General features: G+C 40.1%; 1 protein-coding gene and 1 pseudogene across 1 annotated transcript in view; one reads left to right on the top strand and one right to left on the bottom strand.

Annotated features, from left to right (window-relative positions):
* Nucleotides 1-10,101, bottom strand: part of UBE3C (ubiquitin protein ligase E3C) — a 216,901-nt gene that overhangs the window by 167,304 nt on the left and 39,496 nt on the right. The window lies entirely within an intron of this gene.
* On the top strand, nt 3,824-5,022 carry LOC102860223 (annotated as a pseudogene).

Below are 10,101 nucleotides of genomic sequence, written 5' to 3'. Positions count from 1 at the left end.
ATCTCTTTTTGTTTCTTGTAGTAATGTTTTGTAATTTTCTTGGAAAAGGTCCTTTGTACTTCTGGTTAAATTTATTCCCAAGTATTTAATCTTATCTGATATGCATTATACTTACACATTAGATCTTCTCTTCTCTTCATTTGTTGTTGTTGGGTGCCACTGAGTCTATTCCAACTCACAGTGACCCCATGTGACAGAAAAGAACTGCACCACAGAGTTTTCTTGGTCAAAATATTTATAGATTGTCATGTATCTTTCCTGCATACCTGCTGGGACGATCTGAACTGCCAACCTTTTGATTCACAGCCCAACACTTAAACACTGCACCACCAAGGCTTCATCTACTAGCTATTTTAAAAATTTAAAAAGCATCTGTTCCCAAGGAATTAGCATGTTGTCTTATGGGAGGCATATTATATCTTTGTATATGTGTGTGTGTGTATATATGTATACACACACACACACACGGGAAGGAGAGGAGTGGGAGGAGGTGAGGAAAAGAGAAGGCGAGCAAGAGAGAACGGGAGCAAAGGAGGGGGAGAGAGAAAATTTACTATATAATAGAGAACTCTGGTGCCCTAGAGGATAGAGAGCTGCTCTGTCTACTCAAAAGGTCAGCAGTTTGAATTCACCAGCTGCTCCAAGGGAAAAAGACAGGCAATCTCAACCTGTGCAATTTACAGCCTCTGAAAACTTGCTGGAGGGTCAACTATGAGCCTGCTCCAAACTAAAGGCAATAAGTGATATTTAACTTTTTAAAAAAATTTTTTTTACTCTACTAGGGTTAGAAGGGATAGAAGATGGGAGAAATGATGAATCCATACATATGGAGCATTGGATTTTTGGAAGTGTGACGGAAAAATTTGGAAACAGTAGTAATGTTAGACAACAGTTATAAAGTCTACTCAAGACACTAGTGATAAAGCCTGGATTTAAACAAACCAAATCCTTGTCGTCATGAAGCACCCATGTTAAGAAAGCTATGCACAGGATGTAAGATAATATGGAAAAGGACGTCTAATTCTGTCTCAGTAACTTCAAGAACGTCAACCTGAAACAAACCTTAGAAGGATGAGCTCAGCACAACAAGATGGAAAACCATGCGAGCGGACGGAGAGCACATAAAGGAGGTAAGAGGCATGGAAGGCGAAAATAGGAGGGGAGGGAGGCAGAGGTTAAGGAGAACCAGTCCTGTGGAAGCCAGGGCTGCCTCACCAGGACTGTGCTTGAGGGGTTTTCCGAGGGCTGATTTTAGAAGCAGATCACCAGGCTCTGTACCGATTTACACTTAGAGCTCTACAATCGACAGCTAAATTTGGCTAGCAGTTGAGCTCATTTACACAACCCAGAGACTCCAGATGAACAAGAAGTGGAGAAGAAACAGATCCTGACAACTCTTATGTATACGAGTAGGTGAGACTGCAATCTAGAATGAATCTAAGATCAAGTCAGCATGTCAATGGGACTAATAGCAGGTGAATTTCAAAACTCTGGAATCAACTGCTAGGAGCCTCTATTAGATTTCTGAGGCTGTAAACCATACACATGGAGACTGCTTATTTTTCTTTTGTGGAGCTTCTGGTGGATTTGAACAAGCAGGTGTGGCCTATGGCTTAGCAGCACAACTTCTAATAGACTATGCCACCAGAATTCTCTCGTAGGTTAATTGGCAATTTTTTTTAAACTCCAGACCAGATTTTTTCTTTACTTAAGCTCAAACTCCCTAAGTGGTTTCTCATTCTTCTAAATGCCTTATTCGCTGAGTGAGTAGAGATATAGAGGTTCTAGCTTACAAAAACAAGACAAAAATCAACTACTTAAATAATCACTTTCTAAAAGAACAATAAACACCTTAATCTAGTAAAGAGCTGAGTAAAAGAATTGTTCTTATTGAATGAAAAAAAAAAGGTGAAATGAATGCAAAGGCAGCAGCACTTTTAGATCACCAATGATCCTGCTCAAAGTCAGACAGACAGGAGGATAAACACCAAGGACCTAGCTTTTAAGTGCTATTCACGTCACACAAGCTGATAACATAAAACATTTAACAGGGTCTGTAAGCAAGTGAAAAGAGCTCTGGTGGCATAGCATGTAGCGTGTTGCCCTGCTAACCCAAAGGTTCCCGAGGTGGAAGTGACTCAACAGCACTAGTTAGTTCAATTTTGAGTTTTGGTATTCAAATAAAGGAGCACACTGGGTTAAGCTCTGGGCTGCAAACAAGAAGGTTGTACAATATATTATTTATTCATTGCAGATACCTTTTTGAAAAAACACAAATGACAACTATGCATACATGGACCTCATCGGTGGACTTCAAAGGAATTAGCTAGACTACATCTGTGAAAAGAATCACTGGAGAAGCTCACCAACGCTTCTTTGGGAGGAAGGTGGACAGTCTCCTATGTGATACACACCCTGAAAAACCTGCTGGAGGATCAACTGGGAGTTGATTCTAATGAGTCTGCATTTTTTTTTTATTGATAATTACTTTTATTATTCTATTTTTAGGTGAAAATTTACAGTAACTTAGGTTGCAATTAACAGTTGCTCCATTTAACAATTAACTTTGCTCTGTTGTATTGATTACAGTTTTTACAGTGTGTCAGAGTTCTAATTATTTCTCTTCTCTTTGTTCTGTTTCCATTAACTTGGTCTCATTCCCATCCTTGCCTTATCATCTTTGCTTGATAAATGCTGACTATTTGGTCTCCTAGAAATAGTTTTTAAAATAATACTGTGGTCATGCGTGTTAAATGCTAGATAAGGAAACAGTAAGTAAGGGATAGTGACTAGATCTAGAGATTAAATCCTTGTCAAATATGTCACTGCCAATTTTTTACTCCTATAGGTTCTCTTCTTATGCTTTTGGTTTTAAGGAGATTTTTTTTTTAATTAATTTCAATGAACATCTACAGAGATTTTGGACTTCCATTCATTCATTGTTGCACTTTTCTCCCCGCCCCGCCTCCCCCATCCCCAGTTTGCTCCTCTCCTTGAAAAGCAAAAGAAAAATTCCTTCACTGGTACACAATCCCCCCGCACACCCCCACCTCCACCCCGAGTATACTCCACTCTGCAACCCTCATTCTGGACTCTTATGATAATCATAATGCCCTAAAATATATTACTTGTAAACTATTCTCTCCCTCATCGACTTCAATGCAGTAGCTAATGATCTTGAGCATTTCTTCTTGTGTGTGTTGTCCATCTCAATGTTTTCTTTGTGTGACTGATGTATATCCCCCTGAGTATGTTTTCAGTGTTCATTCATGTTATAATGTGTTGGGTACTATAGTTCTCTTTATGACTATGTAATATTCTTTTGTTTATATGTCACATTTTCTAGGTCAGATACCTTTATTTTTAAAAAAAAATTCTGTTGACTGAAAATAAGAATGTCCATGGTACATAAACAATATTAAGCCTTATCTTACGGAAAAATGGTTCTCTCCTAAGCTCTCTCCTTAGTCTCCACTCACAGAAACAACTACTTTTCCAGTTTCTTCCATATCCTAAAAGTGCTGTAGGCGTCATCTGTACTTTGCTTTTTAATGCAACCGTGTATCTTGTATGGTGTCAAAACCAAGTCAGGAGCTGACTGTGGAACAGACCATTAATTACTCATGCATAAGTTCAAATCTTGCACAAGAATCAAAATATGACCTTGAGTCTATCCCATCTGAATCTAAAAACCAATTCAAGAATAGGTTTGAAGAAATGAATACTAATGATGGAAAACCAGGATGACATCAAAGATATCATCAATAAAAAAGCAAAAGGTCACTATAAAGACATGGAAGGACTGGCGGAAACCAACGTCAGGATGTCACACAGGAAGTTCTCAGCCCCCAGGCATGGGTCCCTGGGCTTCCTGCCTCGAAAACGCAGCAGCCGGCACCGCGGGAAGGTGAAGAGCTTCCCCAAGGATGACGCCACCAAGCCCGTGCACCTCACGGCCTTCCTGGGCTACAAGGCCGGCATGACCCACATCGTGCGGGAGGTGGACAGGCCGGGGTCCAAGGTGAACAAGAAGGAAGTGGTAGAGGCGGTGACGATTGTGGAGATGCCTCCCATGGTGATTGTGGGCATCGTGGGTTACGTGGAAACCCCTCGCGGCCTCCACACCTTCAAGACTGTCTTTGCAGAGCACATCAGTGATGAATGCAAACGGTGCTTCTACAAGAACCGGCACAAGTCTAAGAAGAAGGCTGCAAGAAATGGCAGGATGAGGATGGCAAGAAGCTGTTAGAAAAGGACTTCAGCAGCATGAAGAAGTACTGCCAGGTCATCCGGGTCATCGCCCACACCCAGATGCGCCTGCTTCCTTTGTGCCAGAAGAAGGCTCACCTGATGGAGATCCAGGTGAATGGGGGCACAGTGGCTGAGAAGCTGGACTGGGCTCGCGAGAAGCTGGAGCAGCAGGTGCCAGTGAGCCAGGTGTTCGGCCAGGACGAGATGATTGATGTCAATGGAGTGACCAAGGGAAAGGGTTACAAAGGGGTCACCAGCCGCTGGCACACCAAGAAGCTACCCCGCAAGACTCACAGAGGGTTGCACAAGGTTGCCTGTATTGGGGCCTGGCATCCTGCCCCAGTGGCCTTCTCCGTGGCCCGTGCTGGCCAGAAGGGCTACCATCACCGCACGGAGATCAACAAGAAAATCTACAAGATTGGCCAAGGCTACGTTAGCAAGGACGGCAAGCTGATCAAAAACAATGCCTCCACTGACTACGATCTCTCAGACAAGAGCATCATCAATCCTCTGGGTGGCTTTGTCCACTATGGTGAAGTGACCAACGACTTTGTTATGCTGAAAGGCTGTGTGGTAGGGACCAAGAAGCGAGGGCTGACTCTCCGCAAGTCCTTGCTGGTGCAGACCAAATGCCGGGCTCTGGAGAAGATTGATCTCAAGTTCATCAACACCACCTCCAAGTTTGGCCATGGCCGCTTCCAGACAATGGAGGAGAAGGCCTTCATGGGACCACTTAAGAAAGACCACATTGCAAAAGAAGAAGGTGCCTAATGTCAGGACTAGATGGAGGGGGTCACAATAAAAAATTATTTTCCATTTAAAAAAAAAAAAAGATATGGAAGAGAAGGAAAATTGCACTAAAGGCCGAGTAGTCAAAAAAGAGAGGAAGGAGAAATAACAAAGTAAAGAGTTGAACACAAGATTTCAAAGGACAGCCTAAGAAGACACAACAAAGTATTATAATATGCAAAGAGCTGAAGTTGAAGAATAAAAAGGCAAGAACTCTTACAGCATTCTCAAGCTGAAAGAAATGAATAACAAATTAAGACTTCCAAGTTGCAATACTGAAGGACACTATGGACAAAACATTGAATGATCCAGTAAGCATCAAGAGAAGATGCACTCCTCAAAAGTGAAGAGCAATATAGCATTGTCATTAAATTTATTCTACTTAGATCAACAATTAAAATCCATGCAAACAGTAACAAAAACATAAAAAACCAGATTGGATTAAATAATATATGCAAAAAGATCTCTTCTTACTCTTTGAGATCCAAGCTATGCCTGACCCAAGTCTTCAAAAATTTGCATAAACTGGATAATGGAGGGGGGAAACTCGGAGGAATTCAGCCATTCTAATTTTGGTGTTGGTACAATCAATATCAATGAGTGAATAAATGAGTCTCAGAACAAAGACTTTCCTTAAAAAAAAAAAAAAGATGCACTCAATCAATCAATAATTTTTTTTTCTTTAAGAGAAGATGCAAAGAATGCATAGTCACTGTACCAAAAAGAACTGGCTGACACAACCATTTTGGGAAGCAGCATAAGATCAAGAACCAATGGTAATAAAGACATTCCAGTTTCACTGAAAGAAAGAATAAGGCCCCAGGAGTGGTGGAATACTAATTGACATGTTGTTGTTGTGGTGATGTGCCATCGAGTTGTTTGCGGCTCACAGCGACCCTATGTACAACAGCCCTAAATCCAGCTCTATCCTGTGCAAATTGCATTGCCTCTGACACACCCATCCCGATTACCCCAGTCAATGAATCAATCCACCTCATAGAGGGTCTTCCCCTCCTTCGCTGTTCCTCCACCCTACCAAGCATGATGTCCCTCTCCAAGGACCTGTCTCTCCTTACAACATGTCCAAAGTATGTCAGATGAAGCCCCAGAATCCTTGCCTCCAAGGAGTAGCCTGGTTTAACCCTCTCTAGGATGAATCTGTTTATTTTCTTGGCAGTCCAGGGAGCATTCAATACTCTTCTCCAGCACCACAGCTCAAAGGCATCAATTCTCCTTCTATCCTCCCTAGTCACTGTCCAACTCTCTGATGCATTAACAAGTCATTGTCCAACTCTCTGATTGCAAAGGCCATGGCCTGTATCAGACGCACCCTAGTCTCCAGAGAGACACCGTTGCTCTTGAGTACTTTAGAGAGGTCCCTAACAGCAGATTTTCCCATCGCAATACGTTTTTTGATTTCCTGGCTGCTGGTGCCAAGAGTGTTGACCGTGGAGCTGAGCAAACTGAAGCTGTGAACAATCTCAATCTCTTCGCCATCCATCCTGATGTTACCATTGGTCTAATTGCCATATCCTAACAAAAAGATGCAGCCCTGCATGTGCTTACCATGCTGTTCCAAGAAATTTAAAAGACAACTACCCAGCCAACTAACTGCAAGAGAACTTTATTGATTCCCATTCCTCTTTCGCCCAAAAAAAAGGTGATCCAATAGAATGAGAATTATCAAACAATATTATTAATATCAAATGCAAGCAAAATATTGCAAAGATCATCCAAAATCTACTAGAACAATATACTAACAGATCAAGCTGGCTTTGGAAGAGGCCATGGCATCAGGGATACTGATGAAGCCAGATGAATCTTGGCTGAAAGCAGAGAATACCAGAGGAATGTCTATTTGTGTTTTATTCACAATGCAAACGCATTTGACTGTATGGATCATAACAAACTATGACTAACACACTGAGAAGGATAGGATTCCCAGAACACTTAATTATGCTCTTAAGAAACCTACAACTAGTTGTTGTCTGAACAGAGCAAGTGAACAATGCATGGTTTAAATTCAAGAAAAGTGTGCATCGGGGTTGTATATTTTTCTCCATACCTAGTAAATCTGTATGTTGTATGAGAAGCTGGAACTGAAGAAGAATGTGACATCATGATCAGGGGGAATCTCATCAACAACAACCTTGCCTGATAAAAGCGAGGACTTGAAGTAACATGTTTCAATACAGGTTACAGCTCAACATCAAGAAAACAAAAATCCTCACCACCAGGCCAATAGGCAACATCCTAACAGATAAAGAAAAGATTTAAATTGTCAATGATTTATGCTCACTTGGATCCACAATCAACACCCTTGGTATCAACAGTAAAGAAATAAAAAATAAGCCATAGTGGGGAAATCTGCTATCAAGGACCTCTCCAGGGTACTAAAATATAATTATTTCTGTTTAAGGACTAAGATATTAGGGAGCTCTGGTGGCCTAGTGGCAAGAAACTACACTGTAATCCCAGAGGTGCACGGTTCAAATTCACCAGATGCTTTCCTGGAGAAGGAGGGACAATCTCCTCCTGTACCAGTCAGATCCAATTTGACGGTACACACACAAAATAATAAAATAAAATAAAAAAAGACTAAGATACTCCTGATCTAAACCAAGGTTTTCTCAATTACTCACTATGCACATTTGGACAATTGCATAGTATAACAGAACAATGGATTCCTTTGACTTGTAGTGTTTTAAGTAATGACTATACCATGGACTACCAAGAGAACAGGTCTGCCTAGGAGATAGTGAAACTGGAATGTTACTTGGAAACCTTGTTCCCCATACTTTGGGCATGTGTTTAGGAGAAGAGTATCATGATTGGAAATGTGGAGAGTTAGTGTGAGTGGAAGACCCTCAATCAGATGACTGACTCAGTGACTGTGACAATGAACTCAAATGAATCAGAGATGCTGAGGATGGCACAGGATAGGACAGGGTTCAGATCTATTGTTGACATAGTCACTATGAGTCACAATTGATTATACAACACACAACAACAAAAAAACATGAGTTGGAATAGGTAAAACAGCAATGGCTATGGATTAAACAAGTGGTTGAAACGTAATCAATTGATACAATTAAACATTATTGGATTATATATTTTCATCTGAAGCAAAACAAATCAAAATTATACTTGAAACTAAGTTCCTCAAAACAGGTATACTGACAAAGAAAATGCTTTTAGTCTTTCTCTATTGAGAATGAGATTGGGTTTTGGTTTTGCATACTTTTGACTATGCTGAGGAAATTCCCTTCTATTCCAATTTTGTTGAGGGTCTTAATCAGGAAGCAGTGTTGGATTTTGTCAAATGTCTTTTCTGAATCAATTGCTAGTATCATATGGTTCTTGTTATTTGTTTTGTTAATGTGGTGAATTATGTTGATTGTTTTTGTTATGTTTAACCATCCTTGCATACCTCTTACGAATCCCACTTGGTTATGATTAATTATTTTTTTCTGATGCGTTTTTGGATTCTACTGGCTAAGATTTTGTTAAGGATTTTTGCGTCTATGTTCATGAGAGATACTGTCTGTAGTTTTCTTTTATGGTAATATCTTTGCCTAGTTTTGGTATTAGGGTTATGCTTGCTTCATAGAAAGTCTCTGGGAGTGTTCCTTCTTTTTCTACATTTTGAAATAACTTAAGTAGAATTGCTATTATTTATTGTACTGGAAGTACTTGTTAGGGCAGTACAAGAAGAGATGGAAATAAAAAGCATCCTGATCAACAAAGAGATGGCTAAACTGTCGCTGTATGCAGATGGTATGACAGTGTACACAGAAAACCACAAGGACTCAACAAAAAAATTGTTAGAACTAGTAAATCAATTTAGAAGAGTGGCAAGATACAAAATAAATATCCAAAATTCAGTGGGATTCCTCTACAATAACAAAGAGCACTCAGAGAAGGAAACCAAGAAAGCAATACCATTTTACAATAGATAACCACAAACCGAGATACTTGGGAATGAACCTTACTAAAGATATGAAAGATCTACCCAAAGAAAATTACAGAACTTTTCAGCAAGACACAATAAAGAAACCTAAAGAAATGGAAATATGTGCCCTGCTCACGAAAGAAAAACTCAATATTGTAAAAGTGATAATGCTACCAAAAGCAATCTACATGTTCAACACAAACCCAATACTGGTACCTAATTCATTTTTCAAGAAGACTGAAAGGGAAATTGTCAAGTTTATTTGGAGAGGAACAGAGACCCCGAATAAGCAAAGTACTTCTGAAAAACAAAAATCAAGTGACAGGTATAGCACTCCCTGACGTCAAAGCCTATTACACAGCAGTAGTAACAAAAACAGCTTGGGACGGGTACAATGACAGGCACAGACAAGTGGAATAGAATTAAGAACCCAGAAATGGACCCATCGATCTACGGTCAACTGATATTCAACAAGGAAGTAAAAACTATCAAATGGGGAAATGACAAACTCTTCAACAAATGGTGCTGGCAAATTGGACTGCTACCTGCAGAAAGCTAAATCAGGATCTACATCTCATACCATACAAAAAAATCAACTCAAGGTGGATCAGAGACCTCAGAATAAAACCCAAAACCATAAAGCTCCTAAGAGACAAACTGGGACCAAGATTAGAAGGCCTAGTCTAGAGTCTAAAGGGACTTCCAAATATAGCCAGAAATACAGAGTCTGAAGAGGATAAAATTGACAAATGTGACCTTCTAAAGATGAAATCTCTGTGCTCATAAAAAAGTTTCCCAAAGGGTGAAAAGAAAACCTACTAATTGGGAACAAATATTTGGCAATACGATCTCAGACAAGGGTCTCATAACAAAAGAATCCTACAGGGCCTCCAGAAGAAAAAGACTGATAATCCAATTACAAAATGGGCAAAAGACGTAGAAAGACTTTTCAGAGAGGACATTCAGTTGGCCAAGAGACTCATGATGAAAGGCTCAAAATCACTGGCAATTAGAGAAGCAATTCAAAACTACAATAAGATACCATTTTACCCCAGTAGCAGTGGCAAAGTTTAGCAGGGCATCAAGTAATAAACGTTGGAGAGGATGTA

The sequence above is a fragment of the Elephantulus edwardii genome, unplaced genomic scaffold (genome assembly GCF_000299155.1).
Source record: "Elephantulus edwardii isolate Elephantulus edwardi_28Jun2011 unplaced genomic scaffold, EleEdw1.0 scaffold00060, whole genome shotgun sequence".
NCBI lineage: Eukaryota > Metazoa > Chordata > Mammalia > Macroscelidea > Macroscelididae > Elephantulus > Elephantulus edwardii.
Note: the sequence above shows the minus strand (reverse complement) of the source record. Positions and strands in the feature narration are given on the sequence as shown.